Here is a 25,962-nt window from a genome sequence, read left to right as displayed (position 1 = left end):
GTGTTCCTGAGAAAGAAGGTAGATTCCTGTCTCTCTCCATATACAAAATTAACTCAAGATGGATTCAAGATTTAAATTTAAGACCTAAACTTATAAAAACTTAAGAAGAAAACCTAGGAAAAACTCTTCTGGACATTGGCCTAGGCAACAAATTTATGACTAAGACCACAAATGCAACAAAAACAAAAATAAACAAATGGGACCTAATAAAACTAAAAAGTTTGTGCACAGCAGAAGAAATAATCATCAGAGTAAATAACCTGCAGGATGGGAAAAAATACTTGCAAATTATGTATCCAACAAAGGACTAATATCCAGAATCTACAAGGAACTCAAACATATTGGGGGGAAAAGTAATCTTCTTAAAAAGTGGGCAAATGACATAAATAGACATTTCTCAAAAGAAGATATACAAATGGCCAACAAATATGAAAAAAAAAGACCAGTATCATAATCAGAGAAATCCAAATGAAAACCACAATAAGACAACCTTATTCCAGCAGAATGGCCATTATTAAAAAGTCAAAAAACAACAGATATTGGTATCGATGTAATGAAAAAAGAATGTTTATACACTACTGCTGGAAATGTAAATCAGTACAACCGCTACGGAAAACAGTACAGAGATTTCTCAAAGAACTGAAAGTAGATCTATCATTTGATTCAGGAATCCCACTATAGGGTATCTACCCAAAGGAAAATAAGTCACTATGTCAAAAAGACAGCTGCACATCTATGTTTATCCCAGCACAATTCACAATTGCAAAGATATGGAATCAACCTAAATGCCCATCAACTGATGAATGCATAAAGAAAATGTGGTACATATGTATACCATGGGAATACTACTCAGCCATAAAGAAGAACAAAATAATGTATTTTGCAGCAACTTGGTTAGAACCGGAGGCTATTATTCTAAGTAACACAGAAATCAGAAACCAAATATTTCATGTTCTCACTTATAAGTGGGAGCTAAGCTATGGGTACACAAAGACATACAGAGTGGTAGGATGGACACTGGAGACTCAGAAGGGGGCAGTGTGAGAGGGGGTTGAGAGATGAAAAGCTACTCATTGGGTACAATGTACACTACTCAGGTGACAGGTGCCTAAAATCCCAGACTTCACCACTATACAATTCATCCATGTAACCAAAAACCACTTGCACCCTAAAGCAGGGGTCTCCAGCCATGAGCCAAGGACCACTACCAGTCCATGGCCTGTTAGGAACCGGGATGCACAGCAGCAGGTGAGCAGTGGGTGGGTGAGCAAAGCTTCATCTGTATTTACAGCCGCCCCCCTTCACTTGTGTTACCACCTGAGCTCCACTTGCTGTCAGATCAGCAGTGGCATTAGATTGTCCTAGGAGCACAAGCTCTACTATGAACTGTGCAGGCGAGGGATCTAGGTTGTGTGTTCCTTATGAGAATCTAATGTCTGATGACCCAAGGTGGAGCTGAGGTGGTGATTCTATTCCTAGGGAGCGGCTGCAAATACAGATTACCATTAGCAGAGAGGTTTGACTGCACAGAGACCTTAGTAAATCCATGGCTTGCAGACTCATATCAAAACCCTATCAGTGAGTAGCAAGTGACAAGCTGCATCTGGCGGCAGGCTTTAAGTCAGAATCTGATACTTACTTCAGTCTACACATGGCCTGCCCATTCTTTTATTTACCACTTCTGTCCATACCTCTTGCCTGCACTATGTGCTTGTCTCAGTCACTGTTTTGGTAAGCCCACAAGCTAACCCTAGCCAAAATGAGTAAAAACCAAACATCACTGGAGAGCTTCTTTGAAAAGGGGGAAAGATCCAATGACGGGACAGCAGAAGATGCTAAAAGTGCCAACAAAAAAGAAAACTACATTTAAAAAAATTACCAAGAGTCCTACTTAAAGTAAGAGTTCATTGCAACAGGTGATTCACCTTCTCCAAGCCTGCTTTGTATATGTGGTGACCAGCTATGCAATAAAGCCATAAAACCTTCAAAACTGCTTCACCACATGGAGACAATGCACCCTGCATTAAAAGACAAGCCTTTGGAGTTTTTCAAAGGAAAAAAACATGAACACGAAGAACAGAAGCAATTATTGAAGGTCACCACTTCATCAAATGAATGTGCACTGTGAGCATCATTCTTAGCAGCTAACCACATTGCTAGAGCTAAGAAGTCCTTCGCTGTTGGTGAAGAGTTGACCTGCTTGCTGCTAAGGACATTTGTCATGAACTTTTAGGATAGACTGCAGTTCAACAGGTAGCACATGTTCCTCTTTTGGTTAGCACTATAACTAGATGAATTGATGAATAACAGAGGATACTGAGGTACAATTGTTAAAGAGGATTAATGAGTCATTGTGGTATGTAATCCAGGTTGATGAGCCTATCAATGTTGACAATAAGGCACCAATGCTTGCTTTTATGCGATATATTTTTCAGGAGGATGTGCATGAGGACACCATATGTGTACTTTTGTTGCCAACCAACACCACAGCTGCAGAACTACTAAAGTCTTTGAATGACTACATATCAAGAAAACCAAATTGGTCATTTTGTGTCGGTATGTGCACAGACAGAGCAGCTGCCATGACTGGATGGCTTGCTGGTTTCACTACTCAAGTCAAAGAGGGTGCTTCTGAATATGAGTCTATGCACTGTGTCATCCATGGAGAAATGCTGGGTAGCTGAAAAATGTCACCTGAACTTAACAACGTTTTGCAGGATGTGATTAAAATTATCAGTCACATTAAAGTACATGCCCTTAACTCATGTCTGTTCTTGCAGCTCTGTGAGGAGATAGATGCGGAGTACACACGTCATCTCTTATACACAGAAGTGAGATGGCTTTCTAATGGTAGGTCACTGGCCAGAGATTTTGAGTTACAAGAGCCGCTCCAGAGAGCTCTTTTAGAAATAGTCACTACTGGCAGCACATTTCAGTGACAAATGGGTTGCAAAACTTGTTTATTTGTGTGACATATTCAAATTCAACCTGCTCCACAAACTCAATCTGTCCCTTCATGGGAAAACGACAACTGCGTTCAAGTCAGCAGATAAAGTGGATGCATTCAAAACCAAAGTAGATTTATGGGGGCAACCAGTGAACACTGGGAGTTTTGACATGTTTCAAATATTAGCAGAGATTTTGAAAGAGACTGAGCCAGGGCCTCCTTTCTCCCAGCTGGTGTATGATCATCTATCTCAGCTTTCAAAGGAGTTTGAGCATTACTTCCTGATATGGTCTGGCTGTGTCCCCACCCAAATCTCATCTTGAATTGTAGTTCTCGTAATACTCATGTGTCGTGGGAGAGACTGGTGGGAGGTAATTGACTCATGGGGGCAGTTACCCACCATGCTGTTCTCGTGATAGTAGTGAGTTCTCACAAGATCTGATGGTTTTATAAGGGGCTTTTCCTCCTTTGCCTGGCATTTCTCTCTCCTGATGCCATGGGAAGAAGGACGTGTTTGCTTCTCTTCCACCATGACTGTAGGTTTCCTGAGGCCTCTGCAGCCATGCAGAACTGTAGGTCAATTAAACCTCTTTCCTTTATAAATTACCCAGTCTCGGGTATTTCTTTGTAGCAGCATGAGAGCAGACCAACATACTTCTCAACCACCAAAGATCCCCAAATTGGGAAGAAATGGTTCCATGACCCACTTGTAAATAAACCAGGTGAATCAACTTTGTCCATGCTAGAAGAGGATCAACCTCTTGAGACTGCAAATGACTCTGGCCTTAAAAGTATGAGACAACTTCAAACCTCTGTATGTTCTGGATTTAAGTCAAGGCAAAATATCCTGAGATTGCCCTTGTGCACCAAAAAGCCTGCTTCCATTGCCAACATCCTATCTTTGTGAAGCAGGGTTTTCTGCAGTGACAGCAACCAAAATGAGACTACAGAGTAGAATGGACTTATGCAACACACTTTGGGTGTCACTATCTCCCATCACCCTGAGATGGGACTGTCTAGTTGCAGGAAAAAAAAGCTCAGGGCTCCCACTGACTCCATGGTTGAGTAGCATAATTATTTCATTATATATTACAGTGTAATAAGAACAGAAATAAAGCGCACAATGAATGTAATGCACTTGAATCATCCCAAAACCATCCTTCTCTCTGCCTCCCAGTCCGTAAAAAAATTGTCCTCCATGAAAAGTGCCTCTGGTGCCAAAAAGGTTGGGGACCCCTGCCTTAAAGCTATTGAAACCAAAAATAATAATCATCATAATAATGATTTTTTAAAAGGACACTGCAGGAGGAAGGGGCTTCTCTTTCTGGTTCCACGTTTCCCATTTGTTGCATTTTCATTTCAGCATCCTGTGTGAGTGATATCCAGTGGTACCCAACTCCATCAAGTGTCAGCAGTACCTGCATTGGGCAGCTTCCCATCAAGTTTCAGTAACCCAACCCCTACTCAGATTCTTAGTGAATCTGACAGACACCCTCACAGTCAATCCCTCTGCTTCACCCTACCAGCATCCTGGAGAGGTGTTTCCTGCCCATCATTTGTGGTGCGGTTCCCTGCTTTCCAGCATCACTCCGCCTTTAATTAGGAACAGTGTCCCCTCCTTGTCCAGCAACTGCGGATCAGCTATGGCCCAGTAACTCAGCAAGTCTCTCCACCATTTGGGGGCTATAGCCACACCTTCTCCAACAAGGTTTGAATCCCAGCCTTGAAGAGAGCCCCCTCCCATTTATACCTCCTTTGGGCACTCTCTCTCAGCCCAGGGGATTCTTTAGAGTCATCTCTGTCCTTTTACTGATAATCCCCTTATAGTTAATTATAGCAGGAGTCAGCAAACTTTTTTTCTCTGCCACAACTATTAGCCTCTGCCAGCTGTAGCACAAAAGCACAGACAATTATAAATGAATGGGGTCGCTTGATTCGACCTGTGGTAGGCTAAATTTAGCCCATGGGATATGGTTTACCAACTGCTGCTGTATGTTAAACTTTCCCTGTTAAAATTACTGTGGGACATCTGTCTCGCCTGTTTAGGGGCAAATGCTGACTGAACTCTAACTGAGAGATGAATGCAACAAATATGCCAAGTAGGAAAAGGAATAGAAAGTATCCTTTGGAAGTGCTAGTGACTGTATCAAAAGCAGTCTCAGTAAAACAGCTTGGGTGAGGATGATGCCAGGTTGTGGAGAAAACAGGAGGTGAAAAAGCAGAAGCACTGTGTATAAATCATTCTTTTAGGAAGTCTGGATATGTGAAGAAAGAAAGAGATTAGTAGCTAGAAAGGAATATTTATGTGTGGGAAAGAAGCCTCAGATTGCAAAATAGTTGAGGTTCTGATGCCAGGCAGGTCCAATATACAAGAAATAAGATGGCAGACTTCAGACAGGCCCTATCTACCATTAGGATCCATGCAAGCAAGGCACTTATTGTTGAGAGTCCTGTGCAACCACCGGCTGATAGTTTGCTACACTTCTTTCCTGCAAACACTGTGACATACTTTCCCTACCCTCTGCAGTTAATTCCCAGCTTTCAAGCCTCCTGTCTTAATAAGTTATACAAATAATGGCCTTCATCCTGAAACTGCTTTGCAGTACCAGATGGTTCAGCAAACTATGGCACAGCCAATTTTAAGGGTCAGGAAGAAGATCATGATTTCTTGCCTAAGAACTCAAAGACCATCCTTTAGCAAAAGTTTATTGAGCAGACCTTAAAATTAAAGGTATCGATAGGAAATGTTTTTTAAAACATCGATAAAGTAGAAACATACTGGATTTAACGATTGGCGCACATAGCTGGAAATCAGAACATCAGAGGTACAAACGCAAGAATCACCATTTCCTGAGCACCTCGGTATGAAAGGTACTTTGCATACAGTCAAGTATCTCTGCAAAGCGTGGCTTAACCTCAGGCCAACCTTACAAAGAGGATTTCTAACCTCCCCAAGGGCACATACTAGCTCTTGTTTATCTATTCCCAGGCTCCAGAATAGTGTCTTAGTGTTTGGCACATTCAATATTTACTTCTTAAATGAACAAAGTAGTCCCTTTTTGGCAAATGAAGAACTACTAAGGCTCCCAGTAGTTAAGCAGCTAGAAAAGCCTGGATTCAAACCACACCTTAAAGCAACCTTCTAAATAACTAGGAGACCGCACAACTGGAAACATATATAAACCAAGACAGAAAAGAAAATTTGTTTAGTTTGCTTTTCTGTAAAATTATGAGACTATGATATATTACTTGCTTACATTTATACAAAGGCATAATAATGTTCAACTTTATTTAAATAATAATAGCTATTGATTTATGGTTTTCTATGGACTAATTTCTGTACTAAGTGCTTTACGTATGCTCTCTCATTTAATCCTCATAACACTATTATTATCATCCCCATTTTATAGAAAAGAGAACTAAGGCTTAAAGAAGCAAAGTAACTTAAGTGGCAGAGCCAGGATTCAAATCCAGGCAAGAAGACTATTTCCAAAACTCAACTTTTAAATCAATACACTTGTTACATGTAAATGGCAGTGGCGAAAAGGCAAAAAAACAAAAACAAAAAAACAGGTGTACCAGTGAGTAAAGGTACTCTTCCCTAAAAGCAAAATAAGCTGATAAGAACAAAGGGCTTGGGTGGGCACAGTGGCTCATGCCTGTAATCCCAGCACTTTGGGAGGCCGAGGTGGGTGGATCACTTGAAGTTAGGAGTTCGAGACCAGCCTGGCCAGCATGGTGAAACCCCGTCTCTACTAAAACTACACAAATTAGCTGGGTGTGGTGCTGAGCACCTATAATCCCTGCCATTTGGGAGGCTGAGGCAGGAGAATTGTTTGAACCCAGAAAGTAGAGGTTGCAGTGAGCCGAGATTGTACCACTGTACTCCAGTCTGGGTGACACAGTGAGACTCTGTCTACAAAAAAAAAAAAAAAAAAAAAAAAGAATAAAGTACTTATTGTTGTAATTAAGGCTGTGAGTCCCCCCAAAAAAACAGAACACACATGAGCTAGCTTAAGTGAAACAGAAATTAATCATTTTTAAAGAATACAATAATGATGGTAGTGGTGGTGGCGGTCATCATGGTAGAAGCAATAATATTAATAACTCAACAATTAAATGGCCCGTTTCTGTGCCAGGCCCTGTTCTAAGCACTTTACTTGTATTAACTAATTTAACCCCAACAACAGCCCTGTAGAGTAAACATAGCTGTAACCAATATCACAGGTAAGGAAACAGCTTCCAAAAGTTAACTTGCCCAAACTCAAAAAAGTAGAAAGCTTTCTTCCACACAGACATCTCTATTCCACAACCAAAACCTAGCAGGCTCAGTTCCAGGCTGTATTTTTGCTCTGATTTCATCAGGAGTCCACCCTGGTCCAGCACCTCAAAGCAGGAGGCAGAATCAAATGGACCAGTGCCTGGAAGCAGAGAATTAAAGCTCATCCATTCATCCATGAGCACATTCATTCACAAGCACTTATTCATCCATTCACAAGCACCTGTTTCATAGCAAACCCTGTCGGCAGAGTAGATTCTAAATGTTTATCAAGCCAGGCACAGTGGCTCATGCCTGCAATCACAACACTTTGACAGGCCAAGGTGGGAGGATCACTGGAACCCAGGAGGTCGAGGCTGCAGTGAGCCAAGATCACACCACTGCACTCCAGCATGAGTGCTGGAGTCGAAGGAAGGAAGGGAGGAAGGGAGGAAGGGAGGAAGGGAGGAAGGGAGGAAAGGAGGAAGGGAGGAAGGGAGGAAGGGAGGAAGGGAGGAAGGAGGGAAGGTCTTTATCAGAATGAATTAAATGGATTCATGTAACCACAAATATTCCCATCTCCCAAATACTCCAAGCACCAGCATTATAGAAATTTCAGAGAGGTGTACATATCTGATAAAGGCCTGATAAGCCTCTTCGGGTCATTCATAATTAGTGACAACAAGATACCAGAAACAAGATTTAAAAACTAAAAGAAAAACTCACAAAAATAGTTGCGTTATATGGGAACCAAAGGGTTAATCAGCTCTTTCAAAAACACAAGAAAAAGAACAGTCCGGTTGTAAAAGACTCAAAAGATATATAAACAGACAATTCACAGAAATCAAATGACCTTAACAAATGCTATTTGTTATTTCACTAAGTAATTGCAAATTAAAATAATAAAATGATATTCTTGTCTATCTGTTTTACACAGATGAAAAAAACCTCTCACAGGGTTAGCAAAGTTATACCTTGTTGTAAGAGTATTAACTATAAAAAACTATATTAACATGTATATCTACTATGTACCCACAAAAATTAAAAATTTAAAAAAAAAAAAAGCTACATTAGCTTTTCTGGAGAAAAACCTGGCAATACAAGTAAAAATAAATAATACAGGCCAGGCGCAGTGGCTCATGCCTGTAATCACAGTATTTTGGGAGGCCAAGGTAGGAGGACTGCCTGAGCCCAAGAGTTCGAGATGCACCTGGGCAACATAGTGAGACCTTGTCTCTACAAAAAAATAAAACAAAATTAGCCAGGTGTGGTAGTGCACACCTGTAGTCCTAACTACTCGGGAGGCTGACGTGAGAGGATTTCTCAAGCCTGGGAGGTAGAAGCTGCAGTGAGGCAAGATCGCACCACTGCACTTCAGCCTGGGTGACAGAGTGAGCCCCTGTCTCAATCAATCAATCCGTAATATACATAGATGTTGACCCAGAAAATCTATTTCTATGACTATTATCCTAGGAAGATAAAAGAAGATGTTTATATAGATATATTTTACATATAGACATATGCATAAGAATTTCACTGTAGAAATTCTTCAGAAATTTTAATTCACTCATCCATTCATCCATGAGCACATTCATTCACTCCACCCTGGGCAATAGAGTGAATGAATTTTTTTATACTTGTAAAAGAGTAAGAAAAAAATATAAATCCACTGGATAAGAATACATTAAATGTATCTAATCACTGGGATACTATGTATCTGTTAAAAGAGACAAGGTTGAATCCTAAGTGCTGACCTGTAACACTATGTTGTTACAAAAAAGAAAAACACACTATGTGACAGTATGAATGTATTGAAACTACTTCATATCAGATTCAACCCAGAGACATTACATGGATAGTGTATTCTATAATATACATGCTAATATAGTTTTTAATAATCTCATAAATCTAGATTATTTTTATATTATTTCCAAAATTTCTGGACCAAATTATCCTAATAGGCCCCCCATCCAGCTCTAAAATTATTTAATCCTAATTTTTTTTTTTTTTTTTGAGACAGCATCTTACTCTGTCACCCAGGCTGGAGTGTAGTAGTGTGATCACAGCTCACTGCAGCCTCGACCTGCTGGGCTCGAGTAATCATTCCATCTCAGCCTCCTGAGTAGTAGGGACCAAAGGCGCATGCCACCATGCTTGGCTAATTTTTTTTTTTTTTTTTTGTAGAGAAGGGGTCTTGCTATGTTGCCCAGGGTATTCTCAAATTCCTAGGCTCAAGTGATCCTCCTGCCTTGGCCTCCCAAAGTGTAGGGATTACAGGCATGAGTCAATGCACCTGGCCTAATCCTATAAAGTTTGTACACCATTGATCTCATACACAGTGTTAGTATTCTTTTTTTTTTTTTTTTTTTTTTTGAGACAGAGTCTCGCTCTGTTGCCCAGGCTAGAGTGCAGTGGCGCACAAAGCTCTGCCTCCCGGGTTCACGCCATTCTCCTGCCTCAGCCTCCCAAGTAGCTGGGACTACAGGTGCCCGCCACCACGCCCAGCTAATTTTTTTGTATTTTTAGTAGAGACAGGGTTTCCTCGTGTTAGCCAGGATGGTCTCGATCTCCTAACCTCATGATCTGCCCGCCTCAGCCTCCCAAAGTGCTGGGATTACAGGTGTGAACCACCACGCCCCACCACACAGTGTTAGTATTGCAAGGCCACAGTGTGTCTCCCCTCTATGTTTCAGAACCTTTTATTGAAGCACAATATGAAATCCAAAGAAAGGTCCAGAATTTTTATATCTATGTTGTAAATTTAAACTTTTAACATTACATCCTTAATTATCAATTATAAATTCATGTTGAATTTATTTATGGAAATCACAAATTATAATGATCTCTTACCTCAATAATAATATAAGGACCACTATATTTAAAAAAAAAAAAAAAAACTAAGAAAGATAATACAACTTTTTGAACATTGAAAGAGATGAATCAACTACACACTATGCCATATATGGTACACTTAACCCAAAAATGTTGAATATGAATCAAACTCTATTAGAGGGCACTTATAAACAGCAATGAAGCCCCTTGGCAGTGGGTGGGACTGAAATTTGGAGTCAGAAGACCTGGAAACAATGACCACTCTTTTGGCTCCAGAATCCCAAACAAATCAAATAACCTGCGACTCAACTGCCTCCTTTGTAAAAGCATGATAAAGGAATTATATAATGCCTGTAAAAGGTGCCTGACAGAGTGCCTGAGACAAAATAGGTTCTCATTTTCTTGTTTAATAGAAACAGCTGCATCACTGTTGCTTTTATTAAGGTTAAGGACATCTCAACTTAACTAGTTTGTTCATCTGAATGTTTGAAACATTGTATACACAACCATTCTATACTTTATTTTTATACTATATATTAGAAAGGGGCTTCTTGTTTCCAAAACTCTATTTGTTGGCATAGTCTTTTCCACCATAAATATGCAAAAACATGTGTTATCTCCGAAATTCAGGGAGAAAGCATACTTACAAAGCACACCCCCAAAGCTCCGAGTTGCTCTTCTCTGAGCTCAACGCTCTTTTTAGGCACATATGTCTGCCTCCTATCATTTCTTCATGAGGTTCAGGGCAAAGGGCCTAGTCAAGCAGATGATCTTTGGTTGCCCCTAGACTTTCCCCAAACCACCTACAAATAAACAAAACAAGGGGTAAGACATACCTACAACTTTAAACATTTTTAAATAATGAAATATGAAAATTAGGTCCCTATGTACAGACTATGGCATAACGCAGAACAGAGAAAATGCTCCTAGAATCATTCAAAAGCCCAAGTGACCTCACTACAATTCTTCACATCCAAGTGCCCAGTCAACATATTGTTACTGGCGACTCCCATCCATGCCTGGTCATCCCTGGGGCTTGCCAGAGAGTTCATGCTCCAGTGTGAACCGCAGCCCAAGTCTAGCCAAAAGTACCACGCCATGAGCATGTCTAAAAGTTGGTAACTAAGTCAGGTAATACAGTTAACTTGTTACTTCTGAGTGTGGTGACCCAATGGTACTTCTAAGCCAGTCTAACACTCCTAAAGGAAATATTTTATAAGCTGTCCAGTTCTTCCCATACTAAGCTACAATTAAATAAATAAAAGTAAAATGCCTTTGGTTGTAGGAAAGAGCTATGGATAGAAATGTTTTCAATTATTTGTGACTGCTTTCGAAGCAATCTCTAAGAATCCACAGGAAGTGATCCAGAGAACTGGGAGTTGTCTACATAAAAGGTAGATCTGGGAATACATCTATAAACCATTTCAAGGAAAAAAAAAAAAAAGGTATTCTGAAAAAGCTAATCAAAATAAAACTGTCAAGAAACAGTTCAAAGAGACTCAGGTTATGCAATGGCAGACAAGATATGCTGAGAGAACATACGTACACTGCACACTTCATTCTTCTAACAAAACAGCCACCATAACCCATGAGTCATAGGCACAACCAAATTTATGTATGCCAATGTGAAACTGCCGAAGTTTAAACCTTATCTCTGGGCTGTCCAGTACAGTAGTCACTAGACACATGGCTACTGAGCTCTAGCTCCAGCCAGGTCAAACTGACATATGCTATACACGTAAAATACACACCAGATTTTGAAGACTTAAAGTATTTTTTTTTTAACGTATAGACAGGCATGGTGGCCAGCTACTCCGCAGGCTGAGATAGGAGAATCGCTTGAACCCAGGAGATGGAGGTTGCGGTGGGCCCAGACCGCGCCACTACAGTCTAGCCTGGGCAACAGAGCCAGATCACGTCTCAAAAAAAAAAAAAAAAAGTAAAACTCCCAATAAGTTTTATATTACTCCATTGAAAACATTTTTCTATATTGTGCTAAATAAACTATTAAAATTAATTTCACCAGTTTCTTTTTACTTTTTTAATGTTGGTACTAAAAATTTAAATTCACCTGTGTGGCTCACGCCGTATTTGTATTAGACAACACTAATCTGCATAATTAATAAAAATAAAAAACAAATGCTGAGCACTTGCAGGGTGCCAGGCACTGTGCTAGATACTTTACATAATACTCAAATCAATGCTGCAATTAATGGCAGAGTTTTACCAGATGCCTACATAACAGATTGGCTCCATCAAACCAATAAAAGATGCAGCTGGGATTGAATGTCAGGTATTTTTTTACGAAATAATTCAATTAAGGCACAGCTAACAGCTAAGGCTGGGGCAATTCCCATGATGGCACGGGAAAAAGAGCTCACTAATACAGCGTTCCCGAGAGTAGCAAGCTTTTTGTGACTACAAAACAGGTATTTAAAAAAAAAAAAAAAATTAAGTTCCATAGCAGGACAGGCAAGCAAATGTCAGACGGTTCTCTGAAGGACCTACCGAATGAGTCCAATCTCCTGTCCCTTAAAGCTTCACAGATGCTAGCGGTAGAGCAAGCTACTCCCAAAGGAAGGACAATGCAGTCCAGATTCGCTGGATAACCTGGCCAGGACCTGACCGCGGACACCCCTGCCGAGGGAGGGAGGCCTCGGGATGACAGGCGCGCCGTCTCCCCTCACCTCTGCACACACTCCACCCATCCACGACTCCACCCCAGATCCTGCGCCGCTCCGAGGTCCCCACCCCTGGGACGAGGGGAAGCGGGACTAAAACGTCTACAGTAAGACGGGGAAGTGGTCGAAAAAGGGCAAGGGGGAGGTGGGCGCAGGTACCTGAGACGGAGGATGACCCCAGCTCCTTAATGCCGGATCATCGCCTAGGCCCCACCCGGCTCCCGCGGCTACCAGTGACCCAGAAGGTGCAACTGACCAAACGCAGCGACTCAACCGACTCTGCTCTCCCCAGACTCGCAGCTATGGCAACTTGAACTAGCCGCCCAGCCACAGCGAGAGTACAAGACCCCGCTGCCGCCGCTTGGCCCTCTGGGAGTTGTAGTCCATCTCGGCCTCACCATCAAGGAGTTACCAAGGGAGAGGATCCGGAAAAGGAACTACAAATCCCAGGATGACATACAGCTGGCCTTCGGGTAACTTTCCCGGAAAAGAAGCCTGATCCCTCGGCCGCGCCCTCTTGCCCTGCTGTATTTTTTTTTTTAAAGGACGAACCTCCTTTGTAGGAGGCAAACTCCAGATAGAAAGTGAATAAAAACGCTTCCTTAACCTTGACTGTAATTTTACTCCCTGGGGAACAAAAGGAGTCCCCGAGGACTACGGTAAGATGGGGAAGTGGTAGAAAAAGGGCAAGGGAGCGGTGGGAGGACAGGGAAGAACAATTTCTAGCACTGAAATGTAAAAATCTCCTTAATACCAGCGTCCAGTATATTGTTCCAAAGACTCACAAATTCTTAGAACCGGACGGGAACAGAGAAGATTATGTAGTCCAACCTGTTTGGCCTGGAAAGAAGAAGGGACTTGCCTAAGATCCTATGGCTCGTTCCCGGCACACCGAAAGTAGATATGAGGCTGTCAGCTCATTACTGCTGCTACTTCAGTCTAGGTGTCATCCCCTCACTCTAGAACATAAAAGAAATGTTTTCCACTCAGGGGAGTTGGTTTCAGTCACGAAGAGAATGAAAACTTCAATAAAAAAACTGAACTTTGGAAAAACTAAGAAGTAACAAATTAGTCATGTAAATTGCCCTTCTTCTCCGCCAAAAAGACCACTTCCCCTTCCTTCTTTGAGGCTAAACTCAAGTATTACCTGATGTGTGAAAGCTTTCCTGGCTACGTGAAGAAGAGCTAGATAATGTTTAATAACAAGCGTTCCTTAATGTAATAATTCTGTGCTCTATACTCCATTTACCAGTTGGTCTCCTCTATTAGCCCTTCAAAGAGACCTAACCTTTTTTTAAATTTTCATCTTTCTTCTCACCCTTTCCTCACTTGCCCTTCTCCGTTCATATCCCCCTCTCTGTCTCTTTTTCTCTCTCCACCTTTCTCTCCTTCCGTCCCTCCTTACCCCTCCCCCGCAACAGGCAGAGTCATAAATAATTAGCACATAAATTTGATAGAGTCGAATTATTCGAATATTTTTGTCTATCCAACACTGAGACATAAAACTATCTCATATTGGTTTGAACATAAAATAATTCTTCTAAAGACCTCCTATGCATTTGCAATTTCAAGCTGCTTATTTGAAATTGTTCCTCAAGAATACACTCCACCGGACAGAGTTTAAGATAATTCAGAACAGCCATAAAATTGCCGCATACGCATGCAGAGGCATAATAATAACTGTTTATTTGTTAACATTTTAACTTTTAAAACAATTCTATTCATTCATATAATTCAGTAAATGTATGCTGGATATTTCCAGGATCCAGACATTGTTTTATACACTGAAGGTGCAGTGAAAATAAATAAACATAGACCTTGCTTTCAAATTGCTCAGAGCCTTGTGAGAGAAAAAGACTAATAAATGACTACAAATCTCTGTGTAATAGAATACTGCATAGGTTTCTATGGAAAGACATAAAAGAGAAACTTTCTGAAGAAGTGATAATCAGATCAACCGCAGGAGAAATGTCTACCAAAAGAGCTAATGTAATCCTGAGCTACATTAATAAAAACTGATAGTCCACAGTTTTTCCTCCCTGGTTCAACGATATTTAGAGAATTGGATTCTTTTATAGAGGCTTTATTTTTCAAAGTGATATTAACCAAATAAACATCACAGGACACAATTGGCACCAAAGGGTTAAAAAATCAGTTTTTGTTTTGTTTTGTTTTAGTTCATTTTGATCAAGAAATGCTTAAATATGTTATCAAATTCATAGCAGCTGTTTGTCAGCTATGGTGTGCTCTTGGTCAACAGATATGGCATCCCAAAAAAATGTAGTGAAGTCAGGGTGGGGGCGCTGACTCAAGCCTGTAATCCCAGCACTTTGGGATGCCAAGGTGAGCAGATCACGTGAGGTCAGGAGTTCGAGACTAGCCTAGCCAGCATGGCGAAACTTCGTCGCTACTAAAAATACAAAAATTAACCGGGTTTGGTGGTGGGCACCTGTAATCCCAGCTACTCAGGAGGCTGACGCAGGAGAATCATTTGAACCCGGGAGGCAGAGGTTGCAATGAGCTGAGATCGTGCCACTGCACTCCAGCCTTGGTGACAGAACGAGACTCCATCTCAAAAAAAAAAAAAAGTAGTTAAGTCACATCACTGAATCTTTGTTTTTTGTGTCTTAACAAAATAGACAAAATGAGTTAAAGCCAACAAAATAGATTTTACCTGAAATTGTCTCATAACTCTCAAAGATATGTATTACTTTTAATCAATGTGGCCAACACACATTATGCAAACACAATACCATAATCAAGCAGAATCATCTGAGCTTAGATTTGGAGAAACCTACAAAGAGTATTGATACGGTCTGGCTGTGTGTCCCCACCCAAATCTCATCTTGAATTGTAATCCCCACATGTCGGGGGAGGAATCTTGTGAGGGATGATTAGATCATGGGGCAGTTCCCCCATGCTGTTCTCATAATAGTGAGTGAGTTCTCAGGAGAGCTGATGGTTTTATAAGAGGCTTTTGCCCACTTCTCTCCCCTGCCGTCATGTGAAGAAGGATGTGTTTGCTACCCCTTCTGCCATGATTGTAAGTTTCCTGAGGCTTCCCCAGCCATGCAGAACTGTGAGTCAATTAAACCACTTTCCCTTATAAATTACCCAGTCACAGATAGTTCTTCATAGCAGGGTGAAAATGAACTAATACAAGTATCATTTGCAGTACGCTTTGCAAACCATGTATTATAAGTAGGGGCACACGGAGGTTACATTATGTATTCGTTTACTAGGGATTTGATTAAATACCACAGAATGGGTGACTTAAACAACAAAAATTTGTTTCTCACAGTTCTGAAGGCTGCAAGTCCAAGATCAAGGTGTCAGCAAGTTCAGGTTCTCCTAAGGTCTCTGTCTTTGGCTTCCATTTTTTTCTCTGCATCCTCAAATAGGCTTTTCCCTGTATGAGCACATACATGGTTTCTCTCTCTTCTTATAACAACACCTGTTATATTGAATTAGAACTTCATACTATAGCCTAATTTAACCTTAACTACCTCCTTAAAGGCCCCATTTTCAAAAACAGTAACATTGGGGGTTGAGGTTTCAACATGTCTTCCCCAAAATTGTACCTATTCAGGATTAGTGTCATCAATGATCTTCTCATTACATAATACCTGGATTGAGGTAGCTGCGGGAGATATTTTTGATATGCCTCACCCACATCACCCCTTAACTGGAAATGATTCTACCCACAGTGTTGGGCCCCCATGGCCTTGTTTATATTATACAAAGCCCCTACCTGTCTCACCGTGGCTGATTAGACAAACAGTAGACAGACACCTGAGACCATTTGGGCCAATTGGGCTCTTTATCCTTTGAGAATTGAAAATGGGGACTCAAGCTCCCAATTTGTTGCTAGAATAGTCTTGATGTACAGGTAAGAGCTGAGGCTGCCACAGAGAGGTGACCATCTTCAACTGTGTTCAAGAAGCAGCTGATAATGCTAACCTGCAGAGACAAAGAGAAGTGAGTAAAGCAGTGAGAGGAAATAAACTACACAACTACGAGGAAATAAGCCCAAGAGAATACAGCCCCGGTTCCTGACAACTTCCAAGTTCCTGGATTCAAGCCTTGTTATTCCTGCTTGTATTTCCTGTACTTGTTTTTTCACGATACACTAGAGGCAACTGGAGGTGGTTAAATGCACCGATTCTGGACCCAAACCACTTGGATCCAAGTCCATTATAGTACCTATCAGCAATGTTACTTCACACAAGTTACTTAATCACTCTGTGTCTTCATTTCTTCCTCTTCTAAATGTGGACAATAAAAATAGTACTTCGTTTGTCGTTGTTTGGGGGATAAAATAAATTAATGTGTGTAAAGCACTAAGCCTAGTGTCTAATTCATGGTAAGCATTATTGAATGTAAGCTGCCCTTATATGTAAGCTGACAAATACTATGACATCCTAAAAATGTTAGTTCCATGAATATTGGTACTCTATTATTTTGTTCTAGAACAAAGAATGTATTAATACCTTGTTGCCTCATGATGATTTCCGTTTTGAAGCCTAAGGTTCATTCTGTTGATTGAAATCTAAAGAGCCTTGACTAAGGTTACATTAATGAGATCACCAGCCTGTAAGATCCAAGATGCTAATTCTAGATATAGTTTCTTGAGCAGTTTCATCAGAAACACTTTTGAACCATACAAAACATTAAATGCCTAGATGAGCTAGTCAATAAAAGGGTTCTGGAATGGGGCTAGTCATTGACCTGAGCATCCTAACCCAACTCATCTAGAATGAATAAATGTAGAGAAGGGAAGACAGCTGTTATGTAAGAAGCTGTGGGTGGCAGACAGAGGTAGTGCTGTTTCAAGGAGAAGGGACAGAAGTTGTATTTCACCAATAACTTCCAAATTTATACAACTATGAAACAACAACAGCTGATATGATTTGGTTCCGTGTCCCCACCCAAATATCACATGGAATTGCAATCCCTAATGTTGGGGGTGGGACCTGGTGGGAGGTGATTGGATCACAGCAGTGGATTTCCCCCTTGCTGTTCTCATAATAATGAGTGAGTTATCACAAGAACTGTTTTTTGAAAGTGTGTAGCACTTCCCCCTTCACTCTCCCTTTCTCCCACTCTACCATGTGAAAAAGGTGCTTGCTTCCTCTTCACCCTTCGAAGCACCATGATTGGAAGTTTCCTGAGGCCTCCCTAACCATGCTTTGTGTACAGCCTATGGAACTATGAGTTAATTAAACCTCTTTTCTTCATAAATTACACAGTCTCGGGTGGTTCTTTATAGCAATGTGAGAATGGACTAATACAACAGCACACTATGTCCATGTGACACAAAACTATATTTGAAATACCAAAAGTTTCCTCAAATGTTTATATTTTTTTTCACCATGGCTCTCCCCTTATCTCCATTTCTGTCAGCTACGTTGTTCCGCACTTACGGCCTTAGAAATGGGATGTGACCACAGAAAGCAGAAAGGGAGAGGAATTGAGGAAGAAAAAGAAGAAGAGAATACTTCATTTTCTTCCTGGCTTATGAGTATTAAACACAAACATTCTCAGATAGGACAGGCTGTGTAATTTGTTGTAGGACTCTGTGAAAAATGAGTATGTTAAGCCTTTTTGCAAAACTGATTAAAATGTCAAAATGGCAACAACACAGCATTAAACTAAGCACTGGGCCTTGCTGAATACAGGGCCCTGAGTGATTGCACAGATCACAAACCCATGAAGCCAACCCTGCTGTCACAAAGGAGTCATGCTATAAACAAATGATTTGGAAAGAAATACCATGGACAAAAGAAAAGAGATTCCCCGCAAAAGAAAAGAGATTCCTGACTGGGAATGTGAGAACAGAGAAGAAGGGGGTCCTGGAAAGGGAGGAATAGGAGCTTGGGGAGGCAGACCTGCAGGTGTAGGGAGAAAGCCTATGTTGACAGAGTGCCCAGCCTCCACTCAAGCAAGTGCTATTTACAGCATGAACCTACCTGTTTTGCCCATAGGCATCAGAGGAGGATGTTACTTCAAAAGTAGCCTGCATTGTTCTTGGTGACTGTCCAGCACAAGTGATGACCACCTACATCATTGGATTTTGCTTTGTTCCCTCTAGCCAACACAGATGGTCAAGCTCCCTTGTAGTATCACTGCACAGTTATAAGTCGTAAGACAGAAGACACCAAGTATGATGTCATAGATAAGTAAAAGGGAAATCCCCCAAATCTTGATTACGTGGGACTAAATGGAACTACACAAAATTCTCTCTCAGTCAAGTCAGTGGTGAAATTCATTCTCTTTACATAGACAGAAAGCAATCATAAATTGTTGACTCTTTCTATATCAAGTTTGCAAGTTACCTTCAAGTCTAAGAAGAGTCAAGATAAAAAACAAGATATTGGGAGGATAATATTGCGTACTGCTCAAAGAATCATCTTTAGCCATTCATTGTGCTGAAGCTCTGTTGATCCCATGAAGTTCTTTTCAGCCACACACCTACTAATTATAGATAATTATCACTGCCAAGAGCATCACAGATATAAAACACAGCAATTTGTATGCATTTAGGTCAAAGTGAGCCACTAGTAATGTACTAAACCAAAATTGCAAAACATTTCTGTAGTTAAGCAATATAGCTAATCAATAAAGAGGTTCTGGAATGGAGCTAATAGAATGCTTCACTTTAATGGGTACTTTTTGAAAAAAGATAAAACACACAGAGACATAAATTGCCTAACACCACTTTCTAATATTTGAACCATGCTAATAATTCCTCTATGAGAAGGAAAAAGTAGTGTTCTATAGCCATTCTCATTCATTACATTTGAAAGGATTTTGTGTGTGTGTTTAAGGGACCTGAGTGCACTTTTCTCTTTAACCTGATCACAAAGATTGATCATCATCTCGTCTCATGTGTTTATTTGCCCCATTTTAAAGGTTATACTAAAGAAAGAAAATTGTCTTATTAATTGTCATAGCAATTTGCTGAGCAATTTGTTGAGCAGACTATGAGAACATGGTTAGCCCTAAGGCATGTTCCAATTTGCTGAACTGAAACTGTAGGCATAAGAGTTTTTGCCTACATTATAATTGCCACTAAGCCAATTTCATGCTGTCTAAATCTTGATGTAAAATATTATGGATTTCAGCGTACCACTTTTGTTTCCAGCAAAAGTGGAGTAACAGAGACCAGATTTACCCTCCCACCAGAATTATACCAAAAAAACAGGCGAGATATATGAAACAATGCTTTTCAAGGCAGTGGTTATCATACCAAGAAGGACCATGATCCCTGAAAGACAGGAAACAAATAAAGCAAGGCTTATGATTGCCATAACTTACTGCCTTGAGAGAGTTTCCAGGTCATGGTGCAAGGAGAGGGAACCCAGGCAGAGCCCAGTGGGTTCTTTATACTGGGGAGACAAAGCTGGGAGTTTGGGAAGATGCAGGTAGGTAGAGTTTGCAGGACAAACTACAGGATGTAGAGAGCTTTGTAGAGAGAAAATTATAAAGGGTCTCCATGGAAGATTTAGCAGAGCACTAATCCTTACACACACGTGAAAAAAATGAGGCTGGAGAAAAAAGCAACTAGCAAGATTGGAGGTAAAATTGTCTGTTGCTCACAGGGGACCAGGAATAGTGACTCTTCCCACCAGCCAGATTTGAAATACCTCATAATTCATGGAACACTGTGTAATCAGAAGGGTCTTGCCTAGGGAATGAGAATAATTAGCCCTAGATTATATGTTTTGCTAGTCCCACCTAATAAAGCTCAAAACCGAGGTCCACAAATCCCACATTCTTTCAAAGTAATTTATATCTGACAACAAATCTCAAGAATATTTACATGAATGTAAAAATTCCAGCGCCCAAAACGGGTAATATTTACAATATCTGCCATCCAAACAAAAATTATCAGGCATGTAAAGAAACAGAAAAATGCAACCCATTTTCAGGAGAAAAATCAACCAATCTAAACTGACCCAGAATTGACAAATATATATATATTTTTATATATATATTTGTGTGTGTGTGTGTGTGTGTGTGTGTGTGTGTGTGTATATTCAAATTATCAAACAAGGACACGGTTGTACATTGAGTTTTGTACCCTAGAAAGATATCTTGAAATTCTAATGCCCAGTATCTGTGAATGTGACCTTATTTGGGAATAACATCTTTAACGATATTTAAATTAAGTTGGGGTTATAATGGATTAGCATGGACCCAAATACAATGACTGATGTCCTTATAGGAAGAGGGAAATTTGAACACAGAGACACACAAAGAGAATGCCTGATGATGACAGAGGAGAGATTGCAGTGATATAATCCAAAGGATGTCAAGGATTCCCGGCAACCACTAGAAGCTAGGAACAGTCAAGGAAACATCCACCCACAGGACTCTCAGAGGAAGTATGCCACACCAATACCTTAACTTTAGACTTCTAGCCTCCAGAACTGTGAACAAATTAATTTATCTTGTTTTAAGCCATCAAGTTTGTGGTACTTTGTTACAGCAGCCCTAGAAAACTAATATAGATATCAAGGCAATTATTGTGTTTTAGATAGTCAAAAAGTATTATACAAAGAGACATGGAAAATATGAAAAAAGCCACAAACTGAACTTCTGGAGACGGAAATCCAATTTATGAAATAAAAAATACATGGGATTAGTGGCAAAGTAAATATTATGGGAGGACAAAAAAGAATACTGAATTTTAAGATATAGCAAAAGAAACTATCCATAATCAAAGACAAAAAGAAAAATAATTTTTTACTGAGAAAAGCATCAATATTGTCTTTGTGAGACAATTTCAGTTAGCCTAATAAGTGCAATAATTGGAATGCTCAAAGGAGAGGAAAGTGATGAGGGGAAAAAGGCATATATGCAGAAATGGAGAAACAATGGCTAAAATTTTTCCAAGTTTGACGAAAACCATAAACACACAAATCCAAGAATCTCAAAATACCCCAAGCACAGGAAACTTGAAGAAAAGTACATCAAGGCACATTACAGTCAAATTGCTCTCAACCAGTGACAAAATCTGAAAAGCAGCCTAAGTAAGAAAAAAAAAAAAAAAAGCAGATTATAAAGGAGCAAAGAAAACTTTGATATGAGATTTGTCCTTGTAAACAATGCAAGCAACAAGAAAATGAATCAATGTTTTTAAAGTAGTGAAAGCTAAAAATAATGCCAATCTATGATTCTATACCCAGAAATGATATCCTTTTTAAAAAAGAAGACAAAATTAATACTTTTTCAGACACAGAAAAGCTGAAATAATTTATAACCAGCAGATATGTATGACAAAAAAATTAATGAATATCATTCAAGCAAAAGGAAAGTGACAGCATTGGAAAATATGGATCAATACTAAGGAATGATAAAGACCAGAAAGGGTAACGGTCTTATTATTTGAATCCCTTTAAAAGATAATAACACTGTATTATGGGATTTATAACCTATGTATGAGTACGATGTATGGCAACAGAAGCATAAAAGTTAGGCAGGAGAGGAGAAATGGAGTATAAACAAGCATTCAACAAGTATAGTGCTGAAGGGTTCTTTTAAACCATGTATGAATTGGCATAATATCAACTGAATGTAGACTATGATAACTTAAACATACATGCTATAAACCTTAAAGCAATGAGTATAATAACAAGAGTTATACCTAAGATTCAGCAAAGAAGATAAAATGGAATCGTAAAAATTCCTTAATTAATCCAAACATGCATTTAAAATAAAAGGAGAATTGGATCAAATAACAATGGAGAAAATAGAAAACTAATAGCAAGATTATCCACTTAAACCTAATGTGAATAATGACATTAAATGCAAATGATCTATACAATCCAAATGAAAGGCAGAGATGGTGAGACTGAAAGCAAGACTCAACTCTATGCTGTTTATAAGAACTGCACATTAAATATAAAAACTCAAAGAGGTTAAAGTATGAAAAAAGCATACCATGATAACACTGATCAAAAGAAAGCTGGATTGGCTCTACCAATAACAGAAAAGTAGACTGAAGAGCAAAGGATGTCACAAGGTATAAAGAAGGCCATTTAATAACAATGAAGGGAACAAGAAAATAATAGTCCTAAACACGTATTTACCTAATAATAGAACTTCAAAATACATGAACTTCAAATTGCATGAAGAAAAACCTTATAGAAATGCAATAAGGGGGGGAAAAAACAAATCCCCAATTGTAGTAAAAAATTTCAGTACCCATATCTCAACAATTAATAAAACAAGTAGACTTTAAAATTAGCAAAAATACAAAAGACTTAAACAATATTGTCAACAACTTGACCTAATGACATTTGTAGAACACGCAATTCCACAAATGCTGATCACACATTTTTTTTCAAGTACACACTGAACATTTTACCAAGATTGACCATATTCTGAATCATAAAATGAGTCTCACTAAATTTAAAAGGGTTCAAGTAATACAAATGATTTTCCCTGTGTGTAATAGAATTAATTTAGAAATTAATAACAGAATATCTGAGAATTCATCAAGTATTTGGAAACTAAATAACATGCTTCTAAGGAATCAAGGAAGAAATCTAAAAGAAAAATTAAAAAGTATTTTAAACTGAGTAAAAATGAAATTAGAAGATATCAAAGCCCGTGGTATGTCTCTAAAGTAGTATAGGGAAAGTCTACAGCACTACACACATACAATATTATACAAGAAAAATGGCCTCAAATCAGTGACCTCAGTCTTAAGAAACCTCACCTTAAGAAGTAAAGAAAAGAAGAGCAAATTAAACCCCAAGTAAGCAGAGTAATAAAATAATAAAGATCATCATATATAAAGCATATATCAATAAAATAGAACGTGAAAAAATAATAGACAATGTACGAAACAAAAATTTGCTTCTTTAAGAATATGAATCAAATTGATAAACCTCTGCACAAAGTACTTAGGAGAAAAAAGAAGGTACAAATGATCAATATCAGGTATGACAGAGTTGACATTAGAATAGATAATAAAAATATAAGATGATAAGAGAATATTATGGACAAACTTATGCCAATAAATTCAACAATTTAGATGAAATAGACAAATTCATTATATGACACAAACTGCCCAGGCTACCTCAAGAAGAATTATATGACTTGAATAGCCCTAAATCTATGTTTAGAAATTGGATTTGTAGTTAAAAACCTTCCAGTAAGGAAAATGCAAGGTTCCAACAGCTATACTGGTGAATTCTACCAAACAAGTAAGAAAGGAATAATATGAATAATATCAGTTCTACACAAACTCCTATAGAAATTTAAAGAGGAAGGAATATTTCCCAACTTATTCTGTGATGGAAGAATTCATTGCACTCATACCAAAATTTGACAAAGAAGTTACAGAAAAGAGAATAACAGACAACTATCCCTCGTGAACCTCTGTGTAAAACTTTTAAACAGAATTTTAGCAAATCCAATGAAAGAGTATATTGAAAAGATGATAGGGCCGGGCATGGTGGCTCACGCCTGTAGTCCCGGCACTTTGGGAGGCTGAGGCGGGCGGATCACGAGGTCAGGAGTTCGAGACCACCCTGGCCAATATGGTGAAATCCTGTCTCTACTAAAGATTCAAAAAATTAGCCGTAAGTGGTGGCGGGCGCCTGTAGTCCCAGCTACTCGGGAGGCTGAGGCAGGAGAACCGCTTGAGTCCGGGAGGCAGAGGCGGCAGTTAAGCCAAGATCATGCTGTTGCACTCCAGCCGGGCGACAGGGCGAGGCTCTTCTAAAAAAAAAAAAAAGATAAATCAATCATGATCAAGTGAGATTTATCCCTGTAATACAAGGTGGGTTTAACATTCAAAAATCAATCACTATGATTCACCACACTAACAAACTACCGTGGAACCATCACCACAAGCAAGATTTAAAACAATTTTATTACCCATACAATTATCTGGTGTTCATTTGTAGTCAGCCGTACCCCAGGCCTTTGCAACCACTGATCTTTTTCCTGTTCCCATAGTTTTGCCTTTTTGAGAATGTTATATAAATGAATCATTAATAGGAATAATTACATATAAATACATAATATTTTGAGTTTGGCTTCTTTCACTTAACATTATGCATTTAAGATTCATTCCATAACAATACCATGGTGATTAAAAAAAAAAAAAAAAAGGCCAGGTGCGGTGGCTCAAGCCTGTAATCCCAGCACTTTGGGAGGCCGAGGCGGGCGGATCACGAGGTCGGGAGATGGAGACCATCCTGGCTAACAAAGTGAAACCCCGTCTCTACTAAAATTACAAAAAAATTAGCCGGGCGTGGTGACGCATACCTGTAATCCCAGGAGGCTGAGGCAGGAGAATCGCTTGAACCCAGGAAGCAGAGGTTGCAGTGAACAGAGATCACGCCACTGCACTCCAGCCTGGGCGACAGAGCAAGACTCTGTCAGAAGGAAGGAAGGAAGGAAGGAAGGAAGGAAGGAAGGAAGGAAGGAAGGAAGGAAGGAAGGAAGGAAGGAAGGAAGGAAGGAAGGAAGGAAGGAAGGAAGGAAGGAAGGAAGGAAGGAAGGAAGGAAGGGAGGGAGGGAGGGAGGGAGGGAGGGAGGGAGGGAGGGAGGGAGGGAGGGAGGGGAAAAGAAAGAGAAAAAAAAGATTTGTGCACGTTGTATCAGCAGTTCATTCATTTTTATTGCAGAATAGTATTCCAATTGGAGGTATCAGAGTTTCTTTATCCATTATCTAGTCATGAGATATTTGGTTTGTTTAGTGGTTATGAATAAAGCTTCCGTAAAATTTGGAATACACGTATTTTAAGTGTACAGTTTAATGAATTTTGATAAATGTATACATCCACTTAACCTCCAGCTTAATTAGGATATGGAAACCATGTGTGTTCCCTCCTGTATTTTTCTAGTCAATCTTTCTTAACCTTTATTCTGATACAGTTTAATGAGTTTTGATAAACGTATACATCCACTTAACCTCCAGCCTAATTAAGATATGGAAACCCTGTGTGTTCCCTTCTGTCTTTTTCTAGTCAATCTTTCTTGACTTTTATTCTGATTTCCATAACCACAGCTTTTTCCTTCCTGTCCTAACCAAGTTCATGTAAAAGGAATTATGCAGTATAGAAGGAAGTGACATTCCTTTTATCCCAAGAGGGATAAGTGATTGAAGACGTTTAAGAAGGAAATAGGCACAATCTGATTTATGTTTGTAATGATCTTTTTGGCTGCTGTGCGAAGAATAGTGAGTACGCCACATAAGTATTATTTTTCTTCCCATCTTCCAG

The 25,962-nt window shown here is 39.5% G+C and overlaps 1 protein-coding gene across 7 annotated transcripts in view; it reads right to left on the bottom strand.

The window, feature by feature from the left end:
• CEP128 (centrosomal protein 128) overlaps positions 1-13,103 on the bottom strand; it is a 445,924-nt gene extending 432,821 nt beyond the window's left edge. For 4 of the 7 annotated variants that reach the window (XM_050798933.1, XM_050798935.1, XM_050798931.1 and 1 more), the window contains exons 1-2: positions 12,878-12,976; positions 10,685-10,840 (exon numbers count right to left, since the gene is read on the bottom strand). The gene's annotated coding sequence lies outside the window, so the exon portion shown is untranslated. Of the gene's footprint in view, positions 1-10,684; positions 10,841-12,877 lie in introns of all 7 variants that reach the window. The other 3 variants (XM_050798932.1, XM_050798937.1, XM_050798934.1) reach the window with 2 other exon arrangements.
• Between the last annotated feature and the right edge of the window lie 12,859 nt (positions 13,104-25,962).

Source organism: Macaca thibetana, chromosome 7, assembly GCF_024542745.1.
Source record: "Macaca thibetana thibetana isolate TM-01 chromosome 7, ASM2454274v1, whole genome shotgun sequence".
NCBI lineage: Eukaryota > Metazoa > Chordata > Mammalia > Primates > Cercopithecidae > Macaca > Macaca thibetana.
Note: the sequence above shows the minus strand (reverse complement) of the source record. Positions and strands in the feature narration are given on the sequence as shown.